General features: G+C 37.0%; 1 pseudogene; it reads left to right on the top strand.

The window, feature by feature from the left end:
- The window catches only part of LOC133716466 (glutamate receptor 1.2-like), an 88,441-nt pseudogene that overhangs the window by 45,086 nt on the left and 26,876 nt on the right, over positions 1-16,479 (top strand).

Genomic DNA, 16,479 nt, shown 5'->3' on the forward strand with positions numbered 1-16,479 from the left:
ACCCTAGAAGCATTCCCGGCGTGCGTTAGGTTAGAGTAGATGGTGACCGGATGAAATTTACAATTTCTTGATTGTTCTGTGGATTCTTGGAATCGAAACAATTGTCTGTGCTTCAATGTGTATGTGTGAATTGATATGCATGTTCAGTTGATTGATGATATGGTATTGTATCTGTGATTGTGTAAAATTGTATGAAGAACAAAAATCTCCCAGAAATTATTTACACATTGTTAAAGTTGACAGATACAAGAGCTTAATTTTCTTACAAGGATGAATCTGGATAGAATATAAAGTAAAAGAGCTCATATGTTTTGTGGTTTTCTGTTGGCATAAGTGATTATGATGCACAAAGCATCCTTCATTGATGTTGGCAGAAAACATTGATCAGGTACGTGTAACTGGTCAAGTAACTGTACCTGATCGAGTAACAAAACTGAAATTGTGTTTTGTGTTTTAAAACTATGCTTCAATTTGATCTTCCAAAGAAGTGGTTAAGTATGGTTTTAGAATACAAAACAGCAGTATGCATGCTTGATGAAAATAAATACGGATACTTAGAAATTTTTCTTCTGTCTAAAGATGTGGATAAATTTCTTTGGATAACTTGTTTTCATTAAACATGGCATATTGATAAAGAACTCCAGGATGTTATGCTTCTGCTCAAAAGTGTTGCTTAACATTGTTTTTTTGTTATGGACTGATATGAATGCAAGTATGGATTGTTTAGGTTTTCTGTATGTTCTTGTTTTGGTTGCTTAAAGCTAAATAAAACACAGAAAACTTAAAATTAATTTTCTTTACAAAATTGAGAACTCACATGAATTTTGTTTTGCTCCTTAGGTAACTCTTACATGAACTTGAACAGTGTCTTGATGTTAACTGGAACAAATTATAGAGCTTGGCTAGACTCCGTAGAAAACTACATGGGAATGCATGAGAACATAGACTACTGCTTTACTGAGGATAAGCCTGAAGAGTTAACTGAAAAGAGCACCAAGAAAGATACTGACCTTTACAAGAAGTGGCATAGATCCAATAGAATGGCTAAGAACCTCATCAGAACATCTATGTCTAAGACTGTCAGGGGAAGTATAGAAGAGCCTAAGCTAGCATCAGATTTTCTGGAACTCATAGGTGCTAAGTTTAAAGAAAGTGAAAAAGCAGAAGCAGCTAGGCTAACCAAGGAGTTTCATGATTTGAAGTACATGGGTTCAGGGGGAGTCAGAGAGCATATTATGAAGATGATCAATATAAATGGCAGACTCAGAGAGCTCTTGATGGGGGTTAGGGATGAGCAGGTAGTGCATTATGCACTACATTTCTTGCCTAACAGTTTTAGCCATCTTAGGACCAGTTACAACTCTCAAAAGGGAAACTGGACTCTAGATGAACTTATATCCATCTGTGTGGATGAGGAATCTAAGATCAAGGAAGAAAAGGAACCTGCTACAACCATTAACCTCATTGAGAAGCCTAAAATGAAAAAGCCCCAAAATAAGCTCAAGCCTACCAAAGCCATAACTAAGAGTTCAACAGCTGCAGTGGCCAAGGAAAACAGGCCATTCAGGTTCAAGTGCTACTTTTGCAAAAGAGTAGGACACATGAAAAAGGATTGCACTGGCTATAAGAATTGGTTAGCGAAAAAGGGTAAGATTTTTTCTAATACAGTTTTTTCCTTAGAAATTAATCTTATAAATGTTGAACCACAGTCTTGGTGGATAGATTCAGGCTCACCTATTCATATTACTAATTCTTTGCAGGGATTCATAAAGAGGAGAATCCCAAAAAGTGATGAAGTGAACCTGTGTGTAGGCAATGGCATGAGAGTGGCAGTCAAGGCTATTGGAACCTTAAAGCTCGATTTAGGATTAGGAAAATTATTAGTTCTGGACAATGTTTTTTATGTACCTTCCATGAGAAGGAATTTGGTTTCAGTTTCTCTTTTAGTAAAATCTGGTTGTAGACTTGTTATGGATAGTAATGGAATTCTTATTTCTAAAAATTCTGTTCAAATTGGTTCTGGTGTTATTATGAATGATTATTTACAGTTAAATTGTTCAATGGCTCAACAAGAAATTTTACTTGTTGAAAATAACACCAACAGCACTAGCACTTTAACAGGTGTTAAAAGAACCAAACTAAATGAAAAGTCTGCATTTTTATGGCATAGAAGACTCGGCCATGTTTCAAAAGAGAGACTGAAAATTTTGGTGAAAAACAACATCCTAAATGAACTTGATTTTTCTGATCTAACAGACTGTGTTGAATGCTTTAAGGGAAAAATAACTAATATTAGAAAGAAGACTGCATATAGAAGCCAAAATTTATTAGAACTCATACACACTGATATATGTGGACCATTTAGGCATCAAACTATCTGTGGGAATGTGTATTTTATCACATTCATTGATGATTTTTCTAGATACAGTTATGTTTATCTACTTTCAGAAAAGTCACAAGCATTGAAAGCTTTTCAAATCTTTAAGTCTGAGGTAGAAAATCAACTAGAAAAGAAAATCAAAACAGTAAGATCAGATAGAGAGGGTGAGTTCTATGGCAAGTACACTGAATCCGGCCAACAAAAGGGTCCATTTGCCTTGTTTTTGCAAGACAATGGAATTAAAGCTCAATATACAACACCCTATAACCCACAACAGAATCGTGTTGCAGAGAGAAAGAATAGGACTCTTTTGAACATGGTTAGATGTATGATGTGTATAACAGGTTTGCCTAAATTTCTGTGGGGTGAGGCTTTAAAAACTGCAAATTATATTTGCAACAGAACACCTAGCAAAGCCATAGAAAATACTGCTTTTGAGCTTTGGTGTGGCAGAAAACCTAGTCTTCATCACTGCCATGTTTGGGGATGTCATGCAGAAGCTAGGATTTATAATCCAAGCTTGAATAAACTTGATCCTAAGACAGTTAGTTGCTATTTTATAGGTTATCCAGATAAATATAAAGGCTATAAATTATATTCTGCTCATCATTCACCTAGAATTTTTTGAAACACATCAAGTAAAGTTTCTAAGTGAAAAAGTTCACAATACAAACCTTGAGGATTTAACCTCAGATTTTGAGGAAATTGTGTCGGATGAGAATATAAGTGTTGTATTGCCTTTAGAACAAGATGTAACTGATCGAGTCACTGGTCGAGTAACTGACCACGTAACTGTCCCTGATCAAGTAACCGGTCATGTAACTGGTCATGTAACTGTCCCTGATCAAGTAACCGGTCATGTAACTGGTCATGTCACTGACCATGTAACTGGCCAAGTAATTGTACCTGGTCATGTAACTGACCATGTAACTAGTCAAGTACCTGTCACTGGTCAAGTCACTTACCAAGTAACTGTCGCTGGACAAGTAACTGACCATGTCACTGGTCAAGTAACTAACCAAGTAACTGTCACTGGTCAAGTAACTGACCCTGTAACTGATCAAGTCCCTGTCAACCCTCAGCCTAGAAGATCACAGAGAGCAAGAAAACCAACTTATGGGGGGAAGATAGTGACTACATTGTTTATCTGCAAGAAGTAGAAATTGAAATGGACTGTGCAGAGGACAATGATCCAGCTACATTTAACCAGGCTATTGAAAGTAATGAATCTCACCAATGGCAGCTAGCAATGGAAGCAGAAATTGATTCCATGAGCCAAAATGCAGTTTGGGAATTAGTTGAACCTGACCCTAATCAGAAACCTATAGGTTGTAAATGGGTTTTCAAAACCAAAAGAGATGCAAATGCCAATGTAGAGAGACATAAAGCAAGATTAGTTGCCAAGGGTTTTACACAAAAGGAGACTTTTTCTCCAGTTTCTACAAAAGACTCGTTTAGGATAATCATGGCTTTAGTGGCTCATTTTGATATGGAGCTGCACCAAATGGATGTTAAAACAGCCTTCTTGAATGGTGAACTAGATGAAGTGATTTATATGAGGCAGCCAGAAGGTTTTGTGCAAGCTGGAAGTGAAAACTTAGTATGCAGGTTAAGAAAATCAATTTATGGCCTTAAACAAGCTTCTAGACAGTGGTACAAGAAATTTGATTCTGTGATTTCTACTTTTGGATTTACAGAGAATCTTGTTGATGAGTGTGTTTACTTGAAGACAGTTGGGAACAATTTTATTTTCCTAGTACTCTATGTCGATGATATACTTTTGGCTAGCAGTAACTTTAAACTGCTTAAAGACACCAAGAGCTTTCTGTCAAAGAATTTTGACATGAAAGACTTAGGAGAAGCATCCTATGTACTAGGGATTGAGATTAAAAGAGATAGAGCACAGAGACTACTTGGTTTGTCTCAACAGAATTATATTACCAAAGTTTTGAAGAGATTTGGTATGGAGAAGTGTGCAACTGGAGAAGTCCCCATGTCCAAAGGAGATAAACTAACCAAGAAGCAAAGTTCCAAAAGTGATGTTGAGAAAGAAGATATGGAGTCGAAGCCTTATGCTAGACTTGTAGGAAGTCTCATGTATGCACAAGTCTGCACTAGGCCAGACTTGTCTTTTGCAGTAGGGATTTTATCGAGATTCCAATGTAATCCAGGCCATGAACATTGGGTAGCTGGGAAGAAAGTGTTGAGGTACCTGCAGAAAACAAAGAATTACATGCTAGTTTATAGGCAAGTGGAGGATCTGAAACTCGTTGGATTTTCAGATTCTGATTTCGCAGGGAACTATCCAGACTCCAAGAAGTCAACTTGTGGATATGTGTACATGCTAGCAGGAGGTGCAGTTGCTTGGAAAACCATGAAGCAAACTCTAGTTTCAACCTCCACCATGCAAGCTGAATTTATTGCAGTATATGAAACTGTGTGTGAAGGACTTTGGATCAGGAATTTCTTGATGCAGACTAAAGTGTTAAGTCACATTGTGGCAGGCACACTTGTGATTTATTGTGATAATGAAGCAGCAGTTTTCTTTAGCAAGAACAGTAAAAGATCAAATAATTCTAAACACATTGATTTAAAGTATTACAGTGTTAGAGAAAGGGTTAAGCATGGTGAGATAGCTGTTTTGAGCATTGACACGAATTCACAGCTAGCAGACCCCTTCACCAAGGCCTTGTCAGTAGCAGCATTCCAGAAACATACAGCCAGCATTGGAGTTTTAGCTAATCTAGATGCTTAGGTTCAGTAGAGAGTTAATCCAGTTGGAGCAATTTAAATTTCTAAGGTTTTTGAGTTCTTGTATTTTTTAGTTGTGATCTTTTGACTTTATTTATCACAACTTATTTGTAATGACAGATTTTATTATTAATAAATTTTGAGGTATTTTTCAGATTTTGGTTATTGCTGCAGTTTTTGTTGAATGTTCTGAAAATTATCGATTTTGTGTTTAAAGTTATACTTGCTATCAGATGACTTAAATCATGTGAAGCATGATGTTAAGGTTCAAGCAATATTTTTAAGCCATCAGTGTTCAGTGAATTTGCTTGAGTTTGTAGTTTTAGAAACATAAAGTAGGACCTAATATATGTTTACTTGTTGATACACATTAACATATATTGTATCACTTCTGGTTGAACATATGTGGATTGCAGAAGCTTGTGTCAGTGGTTTTGAAACTCTGCATTTTTGTTAAAATGTATACTGTTTCTTGCTCTACATAAGTAACTGTGATCTGACCATGTTGGAATGGATTTTCGATTTGAGTTTGTTATCTGGCGCGCACTTCAGTAAGTTAAGTAGGTTTTGATGTTCTCTGGTGCAAATCATCGAGCATGATATGTGTGAGTCCAAGGGGGAGATTGTAAGATCAAATATGGACATAACACATATCATCATAAAGTAATTGATGATTAGCTTAATATCAATCCTAGTTTAACATGGATACAAACAGTAAATCAATACTAGTGACTTAATGAAGTAGTGTATCAATTCATTAAGGATAGTAATCCATTGCTTAGTCTACAAGAAAGGCTACAAGTTGTGATACATTAGGAATCTAACAGTGAAACCTAAACCGACAAGGAATGCTTTAATGGAAAGCTTCTTGAGGTTTAAGTCTCATATATATACAGATGAATTGGTCCCTGATTACTACCACGACTATTGCATAAGTTCTGTCCATTGAGAAGCAAGTTGGTAAGTAACAGAAGACCATATTCAGTGATCGTGTTTAGCAGCTGCATAAGATGGAATCCATGACTGTTATTGCTGAAGGTAAGCCTTAATCCTTTTGTGATGGTTGTGCATATGTTGTGAGCATGTGACTATGGTTTTTACAAGTCTGACAAAAGGTCATCTACACAAGCAAGGAACGAAGGAGGAACTATCACCGGCACCCCTCCAGCCTCCTCCCCAGTTCGAGCTGCGAGACTTCTTCTTCTGTTCGCGAGAGTTTCAGTTTGGTTGTTTTTGGTGAATTTCATTCCCTTTATTTAATTGGTTTTGTTTGCCTCAAACACTGAATTTTAATACTTTGCATCTTATTGTTTGGGTTCGTAGGTTCTTTGCATATTACTCGGAGGCTTGACAGAACAATTGGGGGACTTTGAGATTTCAAACCGCTGAGCTTCTCTCTATTTTGCATGAATATCAGAAAGTTGCTTTCTTTTGGTAAGAACATCTAGTTTTAGTTTAATTTCTGTTCTTAAATCTTTTCAAGGTTGTTGTGAAATACACTTTTGATTATTACTTAGATTTGGTAACTCCATTAGGATGAATAGAACTGGAAAAGATCAAAGTTCAAATACTGCACACCATGTGCTTGATGATATGCCTCAAAGACAATAACCAAGCTGAACCAGTGGGCTATTCTATTATTTTCTAAAAGCCTATACTTCTTTTTTTAATCTCAGTTTTCGATACCTTAAAGTAGACTCTTCAATGATCATTTTGAACTTGGTTTCATGAAAAACGGAATTAAAATGAGATAATTATGCTATTTTGAATTTCGTATAGTGTTTCTGGATTTCTGCAGAAATCAGCATTTATTGTTACTTTGTATTCTTGTTTGACCATTCTTTAGAACTGCGAATGACATGAAGTTTTACGAAATAATAGCTTTACATGTCTACGTCAAATCTGGAGAGTTGTGCTTGAAATCACTGAAAGAATAGTTGTTGGTGAATTTTTCTTTCTTCGTACCAGTTTTTTGAAAAATTTGGGTGTACTCTTGCAATTGATTTGAAAAATTTTCACACTTTTGTCAGTCCTTAAACTTTAGTATGTTAAATTAGACATTCAAAGCATGCTTTGAAACTTAATCTTTAGTCCAAGCAGCTTGTCCTGATTGAAAAGTAACAGCAAACTGTTTAACTTTCAATCTACGTATTCTGTGCAAATCTGTTTGAAAGGCTCATTTGGTCTTGGGAAGTTAAACTTAGAAATCTGTTTGAAAGGATCATTTGGTCTTGTATAAACATCTAGAACAGCCATCTAATTTGAGTCACTCTCAGTAATCTTTTTTGAGCCATGTAAACAATATAACCATGTTACTTTAAACTCCTATTCTGTTCAGCTCTGTATCCTTTTATTTTCTATTTCTGTGTTGTTATTCAGTCGATCATGTCATCCTTTCTGTTGGACTGATCCGTCTTGTTGCTTGTCAATTGCTTGGAAATTGTCCTCAAAGTGTACTGATGTGATTCTCAGATTTTAGACCATTTAATTGTCAATTATTGTGATATTCTTCAACACCAGGTTATAACTATCTGGTCTTTTGTAGATATTCAATATAATTGCTATGGAAAAGTATGGACATAGACATGTGGTTCTGTTGAATAGTTTGTTGTTATTTAATTAGACACTAACACATGCTTTGCGGGAAAATTCTACAATGTGTTAACGTATGACATGCATACAATTGCCTTAAAAGTGGTAAAATGAGTCCTCAAAATAATAATATTAGTCCTCAAAGTGGTAACATGAGTCCTTAAAGTGGTAAATTTTCTTAGTTACCACATGAGTCCTCAAAATAGTAATATTAGTTCTCAAAGTGGTAACATGAGTCCTTAAAGTGGTAAATTTTCTTAGTTTACCACATGAGTCCTCAAAATAGTAATATTAGTCCTCAAAGTGGTAACATAAGTCCTTAAAGTGGTAAAAATAGTTGATGTATGAGAAATGTTAACATACCATAGCTTTACCCTGCTTTGCGTACCAGGTTTTAGTTGATGGAGAGTGGATTGCGATATTCTGAACATAAGTACTACGATTCTCTCATGGATTTGAACAGTGAGGAAGGATCTAGCAATGGAAGTTCAGATGCAGGTATGGAAGACACAGATTTTACAAAAGAGGAAGATATGCAGGATTTCACATTATTCAGAGGGAAGCCATATCAGGATTTGACATTAGATGATTTGAAGGAAGTTGAGTTTAATACGATTGAGGAGGTCGACAGATTCTACAATTACTACGATGAAGGGTATGATACATTACTACAATTTTTGCTGGGTATGATATAAGTGAAAAAGAAGGTTCTAACCCAAACTGTACCGGAGTTCCCAATTTCTTTCAACATTTCAGGCCCTTCCCCAATGACGAGGGCTACGATGGTGCATCACACAGTGATGACAATTAATATTTTGACTCCAGGTATGTATAATTTCCAGTTCAGTTTTAATAAAGTAAATGTATGATAATTAAATTAATTATTGATGCAATTATCAAAATTTTTTTAAATGTTATAGTTGCTGTGTTATGACTTTTGTATCAGCTCTGTTCAACCTTGTTCACTAGAGTGGTAGTTTCATTTCAGGTGGTGTGTTGGGTAGCTAAGGATATTTTTTCGTTTTGGTTTGCAGTGGATCTATTGTCTTTGTCTGTTTTGCTATAATCCGTTTCTTTTGATGGTTGAGTTAATTTTTTTAGTCTTATTGACTTCTGAATTTAAAATAGAACTCCATAATTGCTTTTGGTTGCCTTAGTAAATTGATATATGTTTCTTTACACTTATTGTTTGTGTTTACAGTTTAAATTTGAAGCATGAGATAGCTGCATTTTTCTTTCTTTTGAAAACTGAAGGCCTCTCTTGTTTTTCTTTCTTGAGTTTATATGTGATAGCTGAAATTTACTTTCCTTACATGTGTTTTACAGATTTGAATTTGTTGAGTCTGCTTATTGATCTTTGTAGATTAGTCTTCAGCAAATATTGGTTGTTTTAGTTTGTTCTGCTTCGTTTTTGCCTTGATAGCTTTTTCGCTCTATTGCTGATTATCAATAATTGATTGTAGTTTTTCATAGTTGTAGTTTGGGTGTATTGCAATCCAGGTTTCCTAATCACAGTAGTTTTTTATTTTTTATTTTTCCTGTTGTAGTTAGTCTATAGATTGTAAACTTTGTGTAGCTTTAGCAATTGGCAAATTCCATAATTACCTGCATCAATGGTGTTTTCTTTCTGATATTACTTTGAGTTTTTAAAAGGCATTGACATTTGGTTATTCTAAATGAGTATGAAAATCAGGTTTTCTAGGCTCAAGTAGCTTTCTTCATTGAAAAAACTGTTAGTTATTCTATTTGTGATTACTTGAGTTTATATGTGATATCTGAAATTGTGCTTTTTTCTTGATTTAGTACTGTTTCCATCGTTGTTTCTGAAATTAGTCTTGTGAATGTGAGGTTTCCTATCAATATCAATGCTTTATGAGATTTGGATTTGGGGCGGATTGTTTCATTCCTTTTTTTTTTCCATCTCTAAGTTTCACATATGTTTATTTGTAGCTAGTAAGAGCAAGCATTTGCTCAGTGAACCTGCTTCATTTCTCCAGGCACCTATTCTTGAGAGTTTAAGGTTTCTGCTGAATCACATCCATTTTGCAAATGGCAACTTCAAATCAGCACCAGAGGATGAAAGAAAGGTACTTTTCTTTTTAAGCCAGAGCGATTGAATGCACACTCTCTATTTGTTTAAAAGAATTATTTTGGTTCTGCTGGATTCAGTGCTACATGCACTTGAAGGCTCCATGTTTTCAGCTTGGACCCCAAAAATAAGTATGTTTACTTGCAAAACAGTTTTGAAATTTGTAGATTATAACATTAAATTGTGTATGAGGTTGGTAATAAGAAACTTTGATGTTTGTTTCTGATCGATAGCAAATTCATGTTTAAAATGTGTGGTTTACATTCATTCAAGTATTCAACGAAAATTCATTTTTATCAACTATTTCATTATGTGTTGCTGTCATTGAAAAGGAAAAATTATGTCATTGTGTTCTTGAAATTTTGTCAAGATGTAGTATAAGCCTGTTATTCCTCGTGTTTAAAATTAGTTTTTGATGCTCCTATTGCTTCACTTTATTGCTGCAGCTGAGGCTCACTACTTTCAATTGTTTTCAGAATGCTTCTATTCTATCTACATTTAGTTGTATCAATTTTCTGAGGGCAACTCCAACCTTGGGGTGCCAAACCTATTTTTGGGCCATTTTGAGACTTTGGATCTCCAACCTTGTGTTTTTGGGGGGTCTGGTCCTATAAATATAGGACTTGGACTCATTTGTAGTCTCATATTTGAGACTTTTCCAAGACCAGAACTGATCACTGTACATGGGGGGCCAGCCCACTTGCTGTCTCAGCCCACATGCCGAACCAACGCGCCAGAGGCAAAAATTGAAGGAAACGCGCGCCAAAGTTGCTGGGAAGAGAGAGCACGCGCGGAACCAACGCTGGAGAGAGAAGATCGCAGGCTTTTCAGTCTTCAGCCGTGGGCCCCACGCCAGTTGCTGTCCCCTGGTGACCGTTGGAACCCCCAACGGTCATGAAATGTACGGTCCAGATGTTGCCCTGATCAATTTGGACGGTCCGATGTTACCCTTTTTTTTTTTTTTTTTGACTGTAACGGATCTATTCAAGATCCAATGGCTCAGATTTTTTTGGAAAAAAGTGATGAACGGCTCTTATTAATTGAAGGGTAATTATTTCCTTTCTGTTTCAAAAAAAAATAAAAGAATTACCAGAAAATTAAGGGAAAAAAATCTACCCGTTGGAACAGTGAATTGTAGGAAATTCTATAAATACCTACCCATTATTTTCTATTTCCTCACACCAAATATCCTCCATCTCCTTCACAATTTTCCATTCATTAACCCATCTTCTTGTTCTTAAATATATCTTCCTTTTTTATTTTGTCTTGGAAAAAATGGCTCCAAGAGGGGATTCTTAGAGGCACAATGAAGAAGTTATTCTTTGCCAAGCTTGGATCACCGTTGGGGGTGATGGTTGCGTCGGAAAAGATCAAAAGTCGGATTTATTGTGGAGTCGTGTGGCGGAGGAGTACAATGCTCACAGACCGGCCGGTTGCATGGAGAGAATACATTCTAGTTGCCACTCTCGTTGGAAGAGAATAAGTCCGGCATGTATGAAGTGGCGCCAAACTCTTAACAAGGTCGAACACTTTCAACGAAGAAGCGGGGAAAATATGGAGGACGAGGTAATTATATTGAAATATGTTCAATAATGATAATTTTTTTATTTCTCATGTATTTGTTAAAAGTAAAATGTTGTTATATAGTTTATTGATTGATTTATATGAAGGGTTTTTTTTTAATATTTTATTTACTTAATATTAAATGTAGCTCATGAATGTTAAATCAACGTACTACGACTCGGAAGGTTGCGATTTTGTGTTTGAGCATTGTTGGCAATACTTGAAAAATACGGAAAAGTTTGGGAAAACGCCATCAATGGAAAACACCCACTTTAGTCCTAATCATGTCAACTTGGATAGCGATGAAACACCCACTACTGAGGATGAGCTTCCCTCATCAAGAAAGGCACGTCCTCAAGGACAAAAAGCTCAGAAGCTAGCTAAGAAAAAAAGCAATAAGCAGGATGCGGATGGCCTACGAGCTCAAATGCAGAAATGTTATGAACAAACCGAACGCGAGTACCAACAAAGGCAAAGACAGTTTGAGGAAGGTCAACTAATTGAGCAACGCGCTGAGGATGCTCGCACGATGCAGGTGGATCCATCAATTTTCACCCCAAGAAAGAGGAGTTATTGGGAGAGGAAGCAACAACAAATAATTGATAAGGAGGCCGAAACTTCAAGCATCCCGGAACAATCTCAATATCCTACACCCCCTGAAGGAGACAACACTGGATTGACCACGTACTTATGATCCACTTGGCGAGACATCTTGGATGTAATTAATATTGTTAGTTGCTTTGAATGGTTTGTGTTTTAATTTATGATAATAAAATTTTTTATGTTGAGTATATCATCTTTGTAAAAAAGCATTGAACTTTTATTTTCATGATAAAGCAAACCACACAAATAAAAAGCACACAACGGAAAGTAAAAGCAAACCACACAAATAAAAAGCACACAACACAAAGTAAAAGCATACCACACAACAATACAACCAAAGTAGGCCATGACCACTTATCATGACAACATGGCCACTTATTGAAAGCACAAAACAAACAAAAAATGCTCACTGGTGGTTCTGATCAGCTTGTAACTTCATGGTCCATAGGTGATCGACTAGATCTTCTTGGAGGTTTTTATTCATCACTGGACATCTAACCTCCCTATAACGACGCAAGAATTGATTTAGTTGTTGCGGATTGCGATCAACATCGGTGTCCATTACTGGTCTCTTATATATCTCTGCTTTCCTTGGTCTGGTTGGGATATCACCCGGATCAAATGGCTGCGCTGCATCTTCATCATGCTCATCTTCAACAATCATATTGTGCAAGATAATGCACGTCATCATGATGTATTGAAGGTTCTCCTTACTCCACCCACGAGCTGGTCCTCTTATGATTGCCCAACGAGCTTGGAGAATACCAAATGCTCTCTCCACATCTTTTCTGTATGCTTCCTGCATCCTTGTGAAATGTTGTGTCTGCGGCGACCTCGGGTTTCGGATTGCTTGTACAAAGGACCCCCACTTAGGGTATATGCCATCAACTAGGTAATAACATTGACGATAATGCCTATTATGTACCTGGTAGTTCACTTCAGGGGTTTCACCGGTGCATACGTCATTGAACAACGGTGAACATCCAAGGACGTTAATATCATTCTGGGAACCTGGAAGTCCGAAGAAGGCATGCCAAATCCAAGTATCGTAGGAGGCCACCGCCTCTAAGATGATTGTGGGCTTCCCCTTGTAGCCAGTATACTGCCCTGCCCATCCGGTGGGACAATTTTTCCATTGCCAATGCATACAATCAAGGCTACCGATCATCCCCGGGAATCCCCGTTCTGCAGCTTTGTCAAGCAGTCGTCGCAAATCTGCCGGTGTTGGTCGGCGGAGGTAAGTCTCATGGTACACATTCCAGATTGCTTTTGTGAAGTGCTCAAAAATCTCAATGGCAGTGGACTTCGCAATATCTAGGTAATCATCGCAGAAATCAGCTGTGATGCCATACGCGAGTATTCTCATGGCGCATGTCAGCTTTTGTTCAGTGGATAAGCTGAGTCTCCCACAAGCATCTCTTGTTTGAACAAAATATGGGTCGTAGTTGGCCACGTCGCGCATCATCTTGTCAAAGACCCAAGGTTGCATTCTATATCGCCTGCGAAAAATGTTTGGTTCATACCTGCACGGATCCGTGAAGTATTGAGCTTTGAGTCGAAGATCCATCAGCTCTCGATCCCTGGCTTTATAGGTACGACCTTCTGAAGAACCACCCCATTGTGAATCCTCATCTTCCAGATTTTGGATTTGCAAGGCAGCGGCAGACATCATCAAGTTTCGTCGACGGCTTCTCGTGACGGCCTCTTCTTGATCTTTCTGCAACCATTTCGTCAAACGATTCATTGCAGAAATGGTTTGACAAAATCAAAACGGAAAAGAAAGAAAGATTTGTGTGATTTGGATATGAGAAGTGTTTGTGAATTTGTGAGAGATGAGGATGATAATGACCCCATATTTATGGACGGATTGAGTTCATTTCATTAGATAAGATATGACACGTGGCGGACAAAGACTCGACCGTAATTTGGACAGCCAATTAGAGATTGACACGTGGCGCTGATATCACATCGAAATTCGGCTGTTTGGCATATATGCCGACACAAAACATCAAAATATCTTCTAAATAGTTAGATTTTTTGTCGTATGTGCCGACACTTTTGTCGTATATGCCGACACAAAAAAAAATTTTAAAACTTTTTTTAAATTCATTAAATAAATTATCATAATTTTTAAATATTATGAGAAAATGTTAAATTATTTTTTTTTACCTTATTTAATGAAATTAACATATTTTTAATATAATATTCATCAAAATTATACTCATATTATATTTTAGTCAAGAATAGTGAAAATAGCACCCCTCATGGTTGGAGATGATAATTGAGTCCTATATGAATAGTGCAACAAGGGGGTGCTAAAATGAGAATAGCACCCCCAAATGAATCCCATGGTTGGAGTTGCCCTGAATTCATGTTTCATCCATATTATCTCTTCATTGGTGCTTGAAATAACTGGCCATATAAATATGAAAATATGGTTTTCTGTTGAAGTACATTTTTCTCTTTTTGTGGTCAGGGATATTTTGAGCAAGTGTGGTGTGAACTTTTGAGATGAGGGAAGCTTTGAATCTTCTCACCAATTTCAGCAGCAACTACTCTAATCAACACAACAAGTATCCAAAAATCACAAAAGAGAAAAGTTGCAAGCGTCAAAGGACTACTCTAATCAACCCATGCAAGCATCAAAGGACTGCCAATGTGCCTCAGCTAGTAAAACTTGCTCAGAATTTATGTTTCTGCCAACTGTGTTTTATTATGACTCGGGCACTTAAAAAAGCTGTCTTGCCAAGGCAACTCCAGCATTAACAGAGACTCTTACCAAACTAGCAAACACAAAATTACAAAGTATTTCCAAGGAAATAGTTATAGTTTAGGCACACCCAAGCTTACTCCAGAAACCAAGCCATGTATAATTTCATTACCTTGGGACCAAATCATGCAAAATACGATTAATCTACATGAGAGGATGGCCATGACAAACTGAACAGGGAAATAAAAGAGAGCTTTGTTGGTTTTTTCTGTTGTGAGATAATGACCCAGCACCAGCAATCATCACAAAAAGAAAATTCTTGCCCAGTTTTATTCGCACAAATTAGAGCAGCAATTTATATATATAAACAGAAGACTGTTCATGGATTTTTGAATAAGTTGCATCAACGCGCACCTAGGTGAAAATCTAACATGGGAAATAAACATCAGAAATCAGAAGCATTGAAATAGATAGAAAGAGACAGACTCTGAGAAATACGCCAACAAAAAATTCAGAAGATTGAGGCGTCCTCCTACAATCTCTTGGACTCAGGACCACGCCAGTCCTCTGTCAAACTCAAACATTCCTATATGTTCAGCATGTCGTGAGATAATGACCCAGCAGCAAAAACAAAATTCTTGCCCAATTTTATTCGCAGGCGGCAAAGGATGTTGTTTCATTTCAACCAATTTATTTATATATAAGAGAAAAGATCAGAAGTATTGAAATAGAGAGAAATAGAGACACACCAAGAAATACGCTACCAAAAAATTCAGAAGATTGAGGCGTCCTCCCACAATCTCTCCGCCCTTAAGGAATACAAACACAAACATAACTTCTTTTGCTTAAGCAATCGTTACCTCAAGCTGCTCCGATGAATTGGCGACCAAATCCACTTGCTTAATCACCTTCGCAAGGCTCTCGTGGATACAATTCAAATTCTAATTACAAACAGAATTGAACTTGGGCTGCAGGAACCACAACGAAATTGCATTAGCCGGCTACAATCGATCAATGGTGCCGACGATTCAAACAAAGGATGCCACTCAATATCTTCTTCAAATCGATTTTGTCCGTCTTACTCAGATTTCATAGAACAGGAGTCAGCTGCAACTCAAACCCACCTTGGAGCTCTAAGCCTCGTTGTTTACTCCCACGTGCATCGCGTGTGGTTATGTGGTAAAATTTTCTTTTTACTGCCTTTCAAATGTTTTTGGACAAAGTTCATTTGTTGACCGAAACTTTGACTACATGTTGTCTAACGGAAGAAGCTATTTTAACAGGCACGTGACTAGCATGCTGCCAGTACCCATGCACTGACAGTGCATCGAATACACTCCCACAGAGGTGTTAGTGAAATATATCTTTCCATTTCCGGATACGCCAATTTCCAATTAATCTTTACTTGTTACTCGATTCAGCTCTTGGACTTTTGGAAAACATCAAAGTGGAATCAATAATTGGTGTAGGGCTGTCAATTCCGACACGACTCGAAACCCGCACGAAATAAAGCGGGTTGAACCCGCACGATTAAAAAGCGGGTCATTCGCGGGTCAACCTGCCATGACCCATTTAATAAACGGGTCGGCCGCGGGTCAACTCGCCAACACGAAGTGAACTCGTATAACCCGATTATGTTGTACTTCTTCTTGAAATTTTGGACGTTGGGAGTGTTTGATTTCAGGATTGGACAATTTGAAATATTTTGCTTCATCAATATTGGATTTAATTATTTATGAATTATATACAATTATCTATATTCTTCGTCTTGTGGGGTTCTTAGTGAATTTA

Source organism: Rosa rugosa, chromosome 6 (genome assembly GCF_958449725.1).
Source record: "Rosa rugosa chromosome 6, drRosRugo1.1, whole genome shotgun sequence".
NCBI lineage: Eukaryota > Viridiplantae > Streptophyta > Magnoliopsida > Rosales > Rosaceae > Rosa > Rosa rugosa.